Source organism: Aphelocoma coerulescens, chromosome 1A (genome assembly GCF_041296385.1).
Source record: "Aphelocoma coerulescens isolate FSJ_1873_10779 chromosome 1A, UR_Acoe_1.0, whole genome shotgun sequence".
Lineage (NCBI taxonomy): Eukaryota > Metazoa > Chordata > Aves > Passeriformes > Corvidae > Aphelocoma > Aphelocoma coerulescens.
The window spans coordinates 555324-569582 of NC_091014.1; positions in this window are offsets into that span (position 1 = coordinate 555324).

Consider the following 14259-nt stretch of genomic DNA (forward strand, 5'->3'; position numbering starts at 1 on the left):
CCCGTGCGGCTCTTTTTACCCAGCAGCGCTGCCCCAAAGGTCCCGCGGTGCAGCTCTTTTAGTGACACGGGGCAGCGGCCATACCTGCTGCAGTACCTTTTGAATATTTCTTAGACCATTGTCAATATTTTATTCCCCTCACGCTTCCCTTTGTCAATATTTTATTCCGCTCACACTTCCCAGCCTTTCCCGTGCGGCTCTTTTTACCCAGCAGCGCTGCCCCGAAGGTCCCTCGGTGCAGCTCTCTTAGTGACACGGGGCAGGGGCGGAGAGCCCTCTAGGTGCGGCTCCTCTGTGGCACTTTACCGTGTTCTATTTTATTTCATTGGTACCTCGCGCATTGCGCCGGGCGGCTCATTCGGAGACATGCGCCGGCTCTCACAGCGCCCCGCCCGCCGCCGCTCCCCGGGGCCCTCCCCGCTGCTCTCGGGAGATCGCACACCGCAGGCGGCCCAAGCCCCGTCCCGCCGACGGCACTCGCCACCCGCCGCCCGCCGCCGCGTTCTCCCGCTGCCTACCGGCACGAAGCGGCGCTGCCGATGACGGAGCCGATGCGCGGCTGCCACGCCGCTTTCCCCGCGCCTCAGGGCCGGCGGCTTCGGCCCCACAGGGCGGCGTCCCCGCATCCGGGCCAGCCCGCGGAGCTCCTGCCGCCGCCGCCGCCGCCCCCCGACTGAGGGGCCGCGACGCCGGCGCCCCCTTTTATACTCCGCACCCCCCTTTTCCCGCCACTGCCGCGCTGGGCTCCCCCCGCCTCAAAACCGCCCTGAAGCGCCCAAGGCGGGAACGGCGCAGCCGCGACGGTGCCTCAGAGAAGCTCTTTTGGCGGCACGGGGCAGCGGCCACCCCCCCTGCAGTACCTTTATTGTACTTCTTTTATTATGCTCAGCATTTTATTCCCTATACACCTCTCAGCCTTTCCCGTGCTGAGCTTTATAACCAGCAGCGCTGCCCCGAAGGTCCCACGGTGCAGCTCTTTTAGTGACACGGGGCAGCGGCCACTCCTGCTGCAGTACCTTTATTGTAGCTCTTTTACCATGCTCAGCATTTTATTCCCTTTACACCTCTCAGCCATTCCCGTGCTGAGCTTTATAACCAGCAGCGCTGCCCCGCCGGTCCCACGGTGCAGCTCTTTTAGTGACACGGGGCAGCGGCCATACCTGCTGCATTACCTTTTGAGTATTTCTTAGACCATTGTCAATATTTTATTCCCCTCACACTTCCCTTTGTCAATATTTTATTCCGCTCACACTTCCCAGCCTTTCCCGTGCGGCTCTTTTTACCCAGTAGCGCTGCCCCGAAGGTCCCTCGATGCAGCTCTTTTAGTGACACGGGGCAGCGGCCACTCCTGCTGCAGTACCTTTATTGTACCTCTTTTACCGTGCTCAGCATTTTATTCCCTATACACCTCTCAGCCTTTCCCGTGCGGCTCTTTTTACCCAGCAGCGCTGCCCCAAAGGTCCCGCGGTGCAGCTCTTTTAGTGACACGGGGCAGCGGCCACTCCCGCTGCAGTACCTTTTGAGTATTTCTTAGACCATTGTCAATATTTTATTCCCCTCACACTTCCCTTTGTCAATATTTTATTCCGCTCACACTTCCCAGCCTTTCCCGTTCGGCTCTTTTTACCCAGTAGCGCTGCCCCGAAGGTCCCTCGATGCAGCTCTTTTAGTGACACGGGGCAGCGGCCACTCCTGCTGCAGTACCTTTATTGTACCTCTTTTACCGTGCTCAGCATTTTATTCCCTATACACCTCTCAGCCTTTCCCGTGCGGCTCTTTTTACCCAGCAGCGCTGCCCCAAAGGTCCCGCGGTGCAGCTCTTTTAGTGACACGGGGCAGCGGCCATACCTGCTGCAGTACCTTTTGAATATTTCTTAGACCATTGTCAATATTTTATTCCCCTCACGCTTCCCTTTGTCAATATTTTATTCCGCTCACACTTCCCAGCCTTTCCCGTGCGGCTCTTTTTACCCAGCAGCGCTGCCCCGAAGGTCCCTCGGTGCAGCTCTCTTAGTGACACGGGGCAGGGGCGGAGAGCCCTCTAGGTGCGGCTCCTCTGTGGCACTTTACCGTGTTCTATTTTATTTCATTGGTACCTCGCGCATTGCGCCGGGCGGCTCATTCGGAGACATGCGCCGGCTCTCACAGCGCCCCGCCCGCCGCCGCTCCCCGGGGCCCTCCCCGCTGCTCTCGGGAGATCGCACACCGCAGGCGGCCCAAGCCCCGTCCCGCCGACGGCACTCGCCACCCGCCGCCCGCCGCCGCGTTCTCCCGCTGCCTACCGGCACGAAGCGGCGCTGCCGATGACGGAGCCGATGCGCGGCTGCCACGCCGCTTTCCCCGCGCCTCAGGGCCGGCGGCTTCGGCCCCACAGGGCGGCGTCCCCGCATCCGGGCCAGCCCGCGGAGCTCCTGCCGCCGCCGCCGCCGCCCCCCGACTGAGGGGCCGCGACGCCGGCGCCCCCTTTTATACTCCGCACCCCCCTTTTCCCGCCACTGCCGCGCTGGGCTCCCCCCGCCTCAAAACCGCCCTGAAGCGCCCAAGGCGGGAACGGCGCAGCCGCGACGGTGCCTCAGAGAAGCTCTTTTGGCGGCACGGGGCAGCGGCCACCCCCCCTGCAGTACCTTTATTGTACTTCTTTTATTATGCTCAGCATTTTATTCCCTATACACCTCTCAGCCTTTCCCGTGCTGAGCTTTATAACCAGCAGCGCTGCCCCGAAGGTCCCACGGTGCAGCTCTTTTAGTGACACGGGGCAGCGGCCACTCCTGCTGCAGTACCTTTATTGTAGCTCTTTTACCATGCTCAGCATTTTATTCCCTTTACACCTCTCAGCCATTCCCGTGCTGAGCTTTATAACCAGCAGCGCTGCCCCGCCGGTCCCACGGTGCAGCTCTTTTAGTGACACGGGGCAGCGGCCATACCTGCTGCATTACCTTTTGAGTATTTCTTAGACCATTGTCAAAATTTTATTCCCCTCACACTTCCCTTTGTCAATATTTTATTCCGCTCACACTTCCCAGCCTTTCCCGTGCGGCTCTTTTTACCCAGTAGCGCTGCCCCGAAGGTCCCTCGATGCAGCTCTTTTAGTGACACGGGGCAGCGGCCACTCCTGCTGCAGTACCTTTATTGTACCTCTTTTACCGTGCTCAGCATTTTATTCCCTATACACCTCTCAGCCTTTCCCGTGCGGCTCTTTTTACCCAGCAGCGCTGCCCCAAAGGTCCCGCGGTGCAGCTCTTTTAGTGACACGGGGCAGCGGCCACTCCCGCTGCAGTACCTTTATTGTACCTCATTTACCATGCTCAGCATTTCATTCCCTTTACACCTCTCAGCCTTTCCCGTGCTGCTCTTTATAACCATTAGCACTGCCCCGCCGGTCCCACGGTGCAGCTCTTTTAGTGACACGGGGCAGCGGCCATACCTGCTGCAGTACCTTTTGAATATTTCTTAGACCATTGTCAATATTTTATTCCCCTCACGCTTCCCTTTGTCAATATTTTATTCCGCTCACACTTCCCAGCCTTTCCCGTGCGGCTCTTTTTACCCAGCAGCGCTGCCCCGAAGGTCCCTCGGTGCAGCTCTCTTAGTGACACGGGGCAGGGGCGGAGAGCCCTCTAGGTGCGGCTCCTCTGTGGCACTTTACCGTGTTCTATTTTATTTCATTGGTACCTCGCGCATTGCGCCGGGCGGCTCATTCGGAGACATGCGCCGGCTCTCACAGCGCCCCGCCCGCCGCCGCTCCCCGGGGCCCTCCCCGCTGCTCTCGGGAGATCGCACACCGCAGGCGGCCCAAGCCCCGTCCCGCCGACGGCACTCGCCACCCGCCGCCCGCCGCCGCGTTCTCCCGCTGCCTACCGGCACGAAGCGGCGCTGCCGATGACGGAGCCGATGCGCGGCTGCCACGCCGCTTTCCCCGCGCCTCAGGGCCGGCGGCTTCGGCCCCACAGGGCGGCGTCCCCGCATCCGGGCCAGCCCGCGGAGCTCCTGCCGCCGCCGCCGCCGCCCCCCGACTGAGGGGCCGCGACGCCGGCGCCCCCTTTTATACTCCGCACCCCCCTTTTCCCGCCACTGCCGCGCTGGGCTCCCCCCGCCTCAAAACCGCCCTGAAGCGCCCAAGGCGGGAACGGCGCAGCCGCGACGGTGCCTCAGAGAAGCTCTTTTGGCGGCACGGGGCAGCGGCCACCCCCCCTGCAGTACCTTTATTGTACTTCTTTTATTATGCTCAGCATTTTATTCCCTATACACCTCTCAGCCTTTCCCGTGCTGAGCTTTTTACCCAGCAGCGCTGCCCCGCCGGTCCCACGGTGCAGCTCTTTTAGTGACACGGGGCAGCGGCCACTCCTGCTGCAGTACCTTTTGAATATTTCTTAGACCATTGTCAATATTTTATTCCCCTCACACTTCCCTTTGTCAATATTTTATTCCGCTCACACTTCCCAGCATTTCCCGGGCGGCTCTTTTTACCCAGTAGCGCTGCCCCGAAGGTCCCTCGATGCAGCTCTTTTAGTGACACGGGGCAGCGGCCACTCCTGCTGCAGTACCTTTATTGTACCTCTTTTACCGTGCTCAGCATTTTATTCCCTATACACCTCTCAGCCTTTCCCGTGCGGCTCTTTTTACCCAGCAGCGCTGCCCCAAAGGTCCCGCGGTGCAGCTCTTTTAGTGACACGGGGCAGCGGCCACTCCCGCTGCAGTACCTTTATTGTACCTCATTTACCATGCTCAGCATTTCATTCCCTTTACACCTCTCAGCCTTTCCCGTGCTGCTCTTTATAACCATTAGCGCTGCCCCGCCGGTCCCACGGTGCAGCTCTTTTAGTGACACGGGGCAGCGGCCATACCTGCTGCAGTACCTTTTGAATATTTCTTAGACCATTGTCAACATTTTATTCCGCTCACACTTCTTAGCCTTTCCCGTGCTGAACTTTTTACCCAGCAGCGCTGCCCCGAAGGTCCCGCGGTGCAGCTCTTTTAGTGACACGGGGCAGCGGCCACTCCTGCTGCAGTACCTTTATTGTACCTCTTTTACCATGCTCAGCATTTTATTCCCTATACACCTCTCAGCCTTTCCCGTGCTGAGCTTTTTACCCAGCAGCGCTGCCCCGCCGGTCCCACGGTGCAGCTCTTTTAGTGACACGGGGCAGCGGCCATACCTGCTGCAGTACCTTTTGAATATTTCTTAGACCATTGTCAATATTTTATTCCCCTCACGCTTCCCTTTGTCAATATTTTATTCCGCTCACACTTCCCAGCCTTTCCCGTGCGGCTCTTTTTACCCAGCAGCGCTGCCCCGAAGGTCCCTCGGTGCAGCTCTCTTAGTGACACGGGGCAGGGGCGGAGAGCCCTCTAGGTGCGGCTCCTCTGTGGCACTTTACCGTGTTCTATTTTATTTCATTGGTACCTCGCGCATTGCGCCGGGCGGGTCATTCGGAGACATGCGCCGGCTCTCACAGCGCCCCGCCCGCCGCCGCTCCCCGGGGCCCTCCCCGCTGCTCTCGGGAGATCGCACACCGCAGGCGGCCCAAGCCCCGTCCCGCCGACGGCACTCGCCACCCGCCGCCCGCCGCCGCGTTCTCCCGCTGCCTACCGGCACGAAGCGGCGCTGCCGATGACGGAGCCGATGCGCGGCTGCCACGCCGCTTTCCCCGCGCCTCAGGGCCGGCGGCTTCGGCCCCACAGGGCGGCGTCCCCGCATCCGGGCCAGCCCGCGGAGCTCCTGCCGCCGCCGCCGCCGCCCCCCGACTGAGGGGCCGCGACGCCGGCGCCCCCTTTTATACTCCGCACCCCCCTTTTCCCGCCACTGCCGCGCTGGGCTCCCCCCGCCTCAAAACCGCCCTGAAGCGCCCAAGGCGGGAACGGCGCAGCCGCGACGGTGCCTCAGAGAAGCTCTTTTGGCGGCACGGGGCAGCGGCCACCCCCCCTGCAGTACCTTTATTGTACTTCTTTTATTATGCTCAGCATTTTATTCCCTATACACCTCTCAGCCTTTCCCGTGCTGAGCTTTATAACCAGCAGCGCTGCCCCGAAGGTCCCACGGTGCAGCTCTTTTAGTGACACGGGGCAGCGGCCACTCCTGCTGCAGTACCTTTATTGTAGCTCTTTTACCATGCTCAGCATTTTATTCCCTTTACACCTCTCAGCCATTCCCGTGCTGAGCTTTATAACCAGCAGCGCTGCCCCGCCGGTCCCACGGTGCAGCTCTTTTAGTGACACGGGGCAGCGGCCATACCTGCTGCATTACCTTTTGAGTATTTCTTAGACCATTGTCAATATTTTATTCCCCTCACACTTCCCTTTGTCAATATTTTATTCCGCTCACACTTCCCAGCCTTTCCCGTGCGGCTCTTTTTACCCAGTAGCGCTGCCCCGAAGGTCCCTCGATGCAGCTCTTTTAGTGACACGGGGCAGCGGCCACTCCTGCTGCAGTACCTTTATTGTACCTCTTTTACCGTGCTCAGCATTTTATTCCCTATACACCTCTCAGCCTTTCCCGTGCGGCTCTTTTTACCCAGCAGCGCTGCCCCAAAGGTCCCGCGGTGCAGCTCTTTTAGTGACACGGGGCAGCGGCCACTCCCGCTGCAGTACCTTTATTGTACCTCATTTACCATGCTCAGCATTTCATTCCCTTTACACCTCTCAGCCTTTCCCGTGCTGCTCTTTATAACCATTAGCACTGCCCCGCCGGTCCCACGGTGCAGCTCTTTTAGTGACACGGGGCAGCGGCCATACCTGCTGCAGTACCTTTTGAATATTTCTTAGACCATTGTCAATATTTTATTCCCCTCACGCTTCCCTTTGTCAATATTTTATTCCGCTCACACTTCCCAGCCTTTCCCGTGCGGCTCTTTTTACCCAGCAGCGCTGCCCCGAAGGTCCCTCGGTGCAGCTCTCTTAGTGACACGGGGCAGGGGCGGAGAGCCCTCTAGGTGCGGCTCCTCTGTGGCACTTTACCGTGTTCTATTTTATTTCATTGGTACCTCGCGCATTGCGCCGGGCGGGTCATTCGGAGACATGCGCCGGCTCTCACAGCGCCCCGCCCGCCGCCGCTCCCCGGGGCCCTCCCCGCTGCTCTCGGGAGATCGCACACCGCAGGCGGCCCAAGCCCCGTCCCGCCGACGGCACTCGCCACCCGCCGCCCGCCGCCGCGTTCTCCCGCTGCCTACCGGCACGAAGCGGCGCTGCCGATGACGGAGCCGATGCGCGGCTGCCACGCCGCTTTCCCCGCGCCTCAGGGCCGGCGGCTTCGGCCCCACAGGGCGGCGTCCCCGCATCCGGGCCAGCCCGCGGAGCTCCTGCCGCCGCCGCCGCCGCCCCCCGACTGAGGGGCCGCGACGCCGGCGCCCCCTTTTATACTCCGCACCCCCCTTTTCCCGCCACTGCCGCGCTGGGCTCCCCCCGCCTCAAAACCGCCCTGAAGCGCCCAAGGCGGGAACGGCGCAGCCGCGACGGTGCCTCAGAGAAGCTCTTTTGGCGGCACGGGGCAGCGGCCACCCCCCCTGCAGTACCTTTATTGTACTTCTTTTATTATGCTCAGCATTTTATTCCCTATACACCTCTCAGCCTTTCCCGTGCTGAGCTTTATAACCAGCAGCGCTGCCCCGAAGGTCCCACGGTGCAGCTCTTTTAGTGACACGGGGCAGCGGCCACTCCTGCTGCAGTACCTTTATTGTAGCTCTTTTACCATGCTCAGCATTTTATTCCCTATACACCTCTCAGCCATTCCCGTGCTGAGCTTTATAACCAGCAGCGCTGCCCCGCCGGTCCCACGGTGCAGCTCTTTTAGTGACACGGGGCAGCGGCCATACCTGCTGCATTACCTTTTGAGTATTTCTTAGACCATTGTCAATATTTTATTCCCCTCACACTTCCCTTTGTCAATATTTTATTCCGCTCACACTTCCCAGCCTTTCCCGTGCGGCTCTTTTTACCCAGTAGCGCTGCCCCGAAGGTCCCTCGATGCAGCTCTTTTAGTGACACGGGGCAGCGGCCACTCCTGCTGCAGTACCTTTATTGTACCTCTTTTACCGTGCTCAGCATTTTATTCCCTATACACCTCTCAGCCTTTCCCGTGCGGCTCTTTTTACCCAGCAGCGCTGCCCCAAAGGTCCCGCGGTGCAGCTCTTTTAGTGACACGGGGCAGCGGCCACTCCCGCTGCAGTACCTTTATTGTACCTCATTTACCATGCTCAGCATTTCATTCCCTTTACACCTCTCAGCCTTTCCCGTGCTGCTCTTTATAACCATTAGCACTGCCCCGCCGGTCCCACGGTGCAGCTCTTTTAGTGACACGGGGCAGCGGCCATACCTGCTGCAGTACCTTTTGAATATTTCTTAGACCATTGTCAATATTTTATTCCCCTCACGCTTCCCTTTGTCAATATTTTATTCCGCTCACACTTCCCAGCCTTTCCCGTGCGGCTCTTTTTACCCAGCAGCGCTGCCCCGAAGGTCCCTCGGTGCAGCTCTCTTAGTGACACGGGGCAGGGGCGGAGAGCCCTCTAGGTGCGGCTCCTCTGTGGCACTTTACCGTGTTCTATTTTATTTCATTGGTACCTCGCGCATTGCGCCGGGCGGGTCATTCGGAGACATGCGCCGGCTCTCACAGCGCCCCGCCCGCCGCCGCTCCCCGGGGCCCTCCCCGCTGCTCTCGGGAGATCGCACACCGCAGGCGGCCCAAGCCCCGTCCCGCCGACGGCACTCGCCACCCGCCGCCCGCCGCCGCGTTCTCCCGCTGCCTACCGGCACGAAGCGGCGCTGCCGATGACGGAGCCGATGCGCGGCTGCCACGCCGCTTTCCCCGCGCCTCAGGGCCGGCGGCTTCGGCCCCACAGGGCGGCGTCCCCGCATCCGGGCCAGCCCGCGGAGCTCCTGCCGCCGCCGCCGCCGCCCCCCGACTGAGGGGCCGCGACGCCGGCGCCCCCTTTTATACTCCGCACCCCCCTTTTCCCGCCACTGCCGCGCTGGGCTCCCCCCGCCTCAAAACCGCCCTGAAGCGCCCAAGGCGGGAACGGCGCAGCCGCGACGGTGCCTCAGAGAAGCTCTTTTGGCGGCACGGGGCAGCGGCCACCCCCCCTGCAGTACCTTTATTGTACTTCTTTTATTATGCTCAGCATTTTATTCCCTATACACCTCTCAGCCTTTCCCGTGCTGAGCTTTATAACCAGCAGCGCTGCCCCGAAGGTCCCACGGTGCAGCTCTTTTAGTGACACGGGGCAGCGGCCACTCCTGCTGCAGTACCTTTATTGTAGCTCTTTTACCATGCTCAGCATTTTATTCCCTTTACACCTCTCAGCCATTCCCGTGCTGAGCTTTATAACCAGCAGCGCTGCCCCGCCGGTCCCACGGTGCAGCTCTTTTAGTGACACGGGGCAGCGGCCATACCTGCTGCATTACCTTTTGAGTATTTCTTAGACCATTGTCAATATTTTATTCCCCTCACACTTCCCTTTGTCAATATTTTATTCCGCTCACACTTCCCAGCCTTTCCCGTGCGGCTCTTTTTACCCAGTAGCGCTGCCCCGAAGGTCCCTCGATGCAGCTCTTTTAGTGACACGGGGCAGCGGCCACTCCTGCTGCAGTACCTTTATTGTACCTCTTTTACCGTGCTCAGCATTTTATTCCCTATACACCTCTCAGCCTTTCCCGTGCGGCTCTTTTTACCCAGCAGCGCTGCCCCAAAGGTCCCGCGGTGCAGCTCTTTTAGTGACACGGGGCAGCGGCCACTCCCGCTGCAGTACCTTTATTGTACCTCATTTACCATGCTCAGCATTTCATTCCCTTTACACCTCTCAGCCTTTCCCGTGCTGCTCTTTATAACCATTAGCACTGCCCCGCCGGTCCCACGGTGCAGCTCTTTTAGTGACACGGGGCAGCGGCCATACCTGCTGCAGTACCTTTTGAATATTTCTTAGACCATTGTCAATATTTTATTCCCCTCACGCTTCCCTTTGTCAATATTTTATTCCGCTCACACTTCCCAGCCTTTCCCGTGCGGCTCTTTTTACCCAGCAGCGCTGCCCCGAAGGTCCCTCGGTGCAGCTCTCTTAGTGACACGGGGCAGGGGCGGAGAGCCCTCTAGGTGCGGCTCCTCTGTGGCACTTTACCGTGTTCTATTTTATTTCATTGGTACCTCGCGCATTGCGCCGGGCGGCTCATTCGGAGACATGCGCCGGCTCTCACAGCGCCCCGCCCGCCGCCGCTCCCCGGGGCCCTCCCCGCTGCTCTCGGGAGATCGCACACCGCAGGCGGCCCAAGCCCCGTCCCGCCGACGGCACTCGCCACCCGCCGCCCGCCGCCGCGTTCTCCCGCTGCCTACCGGCACGAAGCGGCGCTGCCGATGACGGAGCCGATGCGCGGCTGCCACGCCGCTTTCCCCGCGCCTCAGGGCCGGCGGCTTCGGCCCCACAGGGCGGCGTCCCCGCATCCGGGCCAGCCCGCGGAGCTCCTGCCGCCGCCGCCGCCGCCCCCCGACTGAGGGGCCGCGACGCCGGCGCCCCCTTTTATACTCCGCACCCCCCTTTTCCCGCCACTGCCGCGCTGGGCTCCCCCCGCCTCAAAACCGCCCTGAAGCGCCCAAGGCGGGAACGGCGCAGCCGCGACGGTGCCTCAGAGAAGCTCTTTTGGCGGCACGGGGCAGCGGCCACCCCCCCTGCAGTACCTTTATTGTACTTCTTTTATTATGCTCAGCATTTTATTCCCTATACACCTCTCAGCCTTTCCCGTGCTGAGCTTTATAACCAGCAGCGCTGCCCCGAAGGTCCCACGGTGCAGCTCTTTTAGTGACACGGGGCAGCGGCCACTCCTGCTGCAGTACCTTTATTGTAGCTCTTTTACCATGCTCAGCATTTTATTCCCTTTACACCTCTCAGCCATTCCCGTGCTGAGCTTTATAACCAGCAGCGCTGCCCCGCCGGTCCCACGGTGCAGCTCTTTTAGTGACACGGGGCAGCGGCCATACCTGCTGCATTACCTTTTGAGTATTTCTTAGACCATTGTCAATATTTTATTCCCCTCACACTTCCCTTTGTCAATATTTTATTCCGCTCACACTTCCCAGCCTTTCCCGTGCGGCTCTTTTTACCCAGTAGCGCTGCCCCGAAGGTCCCTCGATGCAGCTCTTTTAGTGACACGGGGCAGCGGCCACTCCTGCTGCAGTACCTTTATTGTACCTCTTTTACCGTGCTCAGCATTTTATTCCCTATACACCTCTCAGCCTTTCCCGTGCGGCTCTTTTTACCCAGCAGCGCTGCCCCAAAGGTCCCGCGGTGCAGCTCTTTTAGTGACACGGGGCAGCGGCCACTCCCGCTGCAGTACCTTTATTGTACCTCATTTACCATGCTCAGCATTTCATTCCCTTTACACCTCTCAGCCTTTCCCGTGCTGCTCTTTATAACCATTAGCACTGCCCCGCCGGTCCCACGGTGCAGCTCTTTTAGTGACACGGGGCAGCGGCCATACCTGCTGCAGTACCTTTTGAATATTTCTTAGACCATTGTCAATATTTTATTCCCCTCACGCTTCCCTTTGTCAATATTTTATTCCGCTCACACTTCCCAGCCTTTCCCGTGCGGCTCTTTTTACCCAGCAGCGCTGCCCCGAAGGTCCCTCGGTGCAGCTCTCTTAGTGACACGGGGCAGGGGCGGAGAGCCCTCTAGGTGCGGCTCCTCTGTGGCACTTTACCGTGTTCTATTTTATTTCATTGGTACCTCGCGCATTGCGCCGGGCGGGTCATTCGGAGACATGCGCCGGCTCTCACAGCGCCCCGCCCGCCGCCGCTCCCCGGGGCCCTCCCCGCTGCTCTCGGGAGATCGCACACCGCAGGCGGCCCAAGCCCCGTCCCGCCGACGGCACTCGCCACCCGCCGCCCGCCGCCGCGTTCTCCCGCTGCCTACCGGCACGAAGCGGCGCTGCCGATGACGGAGCCGATGCGCGGCTGCCACGCCGCTTTCCCCGCGCCTCAGGGCCGGCGGCTTCGGCCCCACAGGGCGGCGTCCCCGCATCCGGGCCAGCCCGCGGAGCTCCTGCCGCCGCCGCCGCCGCCCCCCGACTGAGGGGCCGCGACGCCGGCGCCCCCTTTTATACTCCGCACCCCCCTTTTCCCGCCACTGCCGCGCTGGGCTCCCCCCGCCTCAAAACCGCCCTGAAGCGCCCAAGGCGGGAACGGCGCAGCCGCGACGGTGCCTCAGAGAAGCTCTTTTGGCGGCACGGGGCAGCGGCCACCCCCCCTGCAGTACCTTTATTGTACTTCTTTTATTATGCTCAGCATTTTATTCCCTATACACCTCTCAGCCTTTCCCGTGCTGAGCTTTATAACCAGCAGCGCTGCCCCGAAGGTCCCACGGTGCAGCTCTTTTAGTGACACGGGGCAGCGGCCACTCCTGCTGCAGTACCTTTATTGTAGCTCTTTTACCATGCTCAGCATTTTATTCCCTTTACACCTCTCAGCCATTCCCGTGCTGAGCTTTATAACCAGCAGCGCTGCCCCGCCGGTCCCACGGTGCAGCTCTTTTAGTGACACGGGGCAGCGGCCATACCTGCTGCATTACCTTTTGAGTATTTCTTAGACCATTGTCAAAATTTTATTCCCCTCACACTTCCCTTTGTCAATATTTTATTCCGCTCACACTTCCCAGCCTTTCCCGTGCGGCTCTTTTTACCCAGTAGCGCTGCCCCGAAGGTCCCTCGATGCAGCTCTTTTAGTGACACGGGGCAGCGGCCACTCCTGCTGCAGTACCTTTATTGTACCTCTTTTACCGTGCTCAGCATTTTATTCCCTATACACCTCTCAGCCTTTCCCGTGCGGCTCTTTTTACCCAGCAGCGCTGCCCCAAAGGTCCCGCGGTGCAGCTCTTTTAGTGACACGGGGCAGCGGCCACTCCCGCTGCAGTACCTTTATTGTACCTCATTTACCATGCTCAGCATTTCATTCCCTTTACACCTCTCAGCCTTTCCCGTGCTGCTCTTTATAACCATTAGCACTGCCCCGCCGGTCCCACGGTGCAGCTCTTTTAGTGACACGGGGCAGCGGCCATACCTGCTGCAGTACCTTTTGAATATTTCTTAGACCATTGTCAATATTTTATTCCCCTCACGCTTCCCTTTGTCAATATTTTATTCCGCTCACACTTCCCAGCCTTTCCCGTGCGGCTCTTTTTACCCAGCAGCGCTGCCCCGAAGGTCCCTCGGTGCAGCTCTCTTAGTGACACGGGGCAGGGGCGGAGAGCCCTCTAGGTGCGGCTCCTCTGTGGCACTTTACCGTGTTCTATTTTATTTCATTGGTACCTCGCGCATTGCGCCGGGCGGCTCATTCGGAGACATGCGCCGGCTCTCACAGCGCCCCGCCCGCCGCCGCTCCCCGGGGCCCTCCCCGCTGCTCTCGGGAGATCGCACACCGCAGGCGGCCCAAGCCCCGTCCCGCCGACGGCACTCGCCACCCGCCGCCCGCCGCCGCGTTCTCCCGCTGCCTACCGGCACGAAGCGGCGCTGCCGATGACGGAGCCGATGCGCGGCTGCCACGCCGCTTTCCCCGCGCCTCAGGGCCGGCGGCTTCGGCCCCACAGGGCGGCGTCCCCGCATCCGGGCCAGCCCGCGGAGCTCCTGCCGCCGCCGCCGCCGCCCCCCGACTGAGGGGCCGCGACGCCGGCGCCCCCTTTTATACTCCGCACCCCCCTTTTCCCGCCACTGCCGCGCTGGGCTCCCCCCGCCTCAAAACCGCCCTGAAGCGCCCAAGGCGGGAACGGCGCAGCCGCGACGGTGCCTCAGAGAAGCTCTTTTGGCGGCACGGGGCAGCGGCCACCCCCCCTGCAGTACCTTTATTGTACTTCTTTTATTATGCTCAGCATTTTATTCCCTATACACCTCTCAGCCTTTCCCGTGCTGAGCTTTATAACCAGCAGCGCTGCCCCGAAGGTCCCACGGTGCAGCTCTTTTAGTGACACGGGGCAGCGGCCACTCCTGCTGCAGTACCTTTATTGTAGCTCTTTTACCATGCTCAGCATTTTATTCCCTTTACACCTCTCAGCCATTCCCGTGCTGAGCTTTATAACCAGCAGCGCTGCCCCGCCGGTCCCACGGTGCAGCTCTTTTAGTGACACGGGGCAGCGGCCATACCTGCTGCATTACCTTTTGAGTATTTCTTAGACCATTGTCAATATTTTATTCCCCTCACACTTCCCTTTGTCAATATTTTATTCCGCTCACACTTCCCAGCCTTTCCCGTGCGGCTCTTTTTACCCAGTAGCGCTGCCCCGAAGGTCC